Source organism: Bison bison, unplaced genomic scaffold (genome assembly GCF_000754665.1).
Source record: "Bison bison bison isolate TAMUID 2011002044 unplaced genomic scaffold, Bison_UMD1.0 scf7180017864330, whole genome shotgun sequence".
Classification (NCBI taxonomy): domain Eukaryota; kingdom Metazoa; phylum Chordata; class Mammalia; order Artiodactyla; family Bovidae; genus Bison; species Bison bison.
Window position 1 is genome coordinate 8,884,029 of NW_011494902.1, and position 1,065 is coordinate 8,885,093.

Here is a 1,065-nt window from a genome sequence, read left to right on the forward strand (position 1 = left end):
CTAGATCTGGTAGATAGAGTGCCTGATGAACTATGGAATGAGGTTCGTGACACTGTACAGGAGACAGGGATCAAGACCATCCCCATGGAAAACAAATGCAAAAAAGCACAATGGCTGTCTGGGGAGGCCTTACAAATAGCTGTGAAAAGAAGAGAAGCAAAAAGCAAAGGAGAAAAGGAAAGATATAAGCATCTGATTGCAGAGTTAGAAAGAATAGCAAGAAGAGATAAAAAAGCCTTCAGCAATCAATGCAAAGAAACAGAGGAAAACAACAGAATGGGAAAGACTAGAGATCTATTCAAGAAAATCAGAGATACTAAAGAAACATTTCATGCAAAGATGGGCTTGATAAAGGACAGAAATGATATGGACCTAACAGAAGCAGAAGATATTAAGAAGAGATGGCAAGAATACACAGAAGAACTGTACAAAAAAGATCTTCACGACCCAGATAAACACGATGGTGTGATCACTCACCTAGAGCCAGACATCCTGGAATGTGAAGTCAAGTGGGCCTTAGAAAGTATCACTACGAACAAAGCTAGTGGAGGTGATGGAATTCCAGTTGAGCGACTTCAAATCCTGAAAGATGATGCTGTGAAAGTGGTGTACTCAATATACCAGCAAATTTGGTAAACTAAGCAGTGGCCACAGGACTGGAAAAGGTCAGTTTTCATTCCAATCCCAAAGAAAGGCAGTGCTAAAGAATGCTCAAACTACCACACAATTGCACTCATCTCACACGCTAGTAAAGTAATGCTCAAAATTCTCCAAGCCAGGCTTCAGCATATGTGAACCGTGAACTTCCTGATGTTCAAGCTGGTTTTAGACAAGCCAGAGGAACCAGAGATCAAATTGCCAACATCTGCTGGATCATGGAAAAAGCAAGAGAGTTCCAGAAAAACATCTACTTCTGATTTATTGACTATGCCAAAGCCTTTGACTGTGTGGATCACAACAAACTGTGGGAAATTCTTCAAGACTTGGGAATACCAGACCACCTGACCTGCCTCTTGAGAAACCTGTATGTAGGTCAGGAAGCAACAGTTAGAACTGGACATGGAA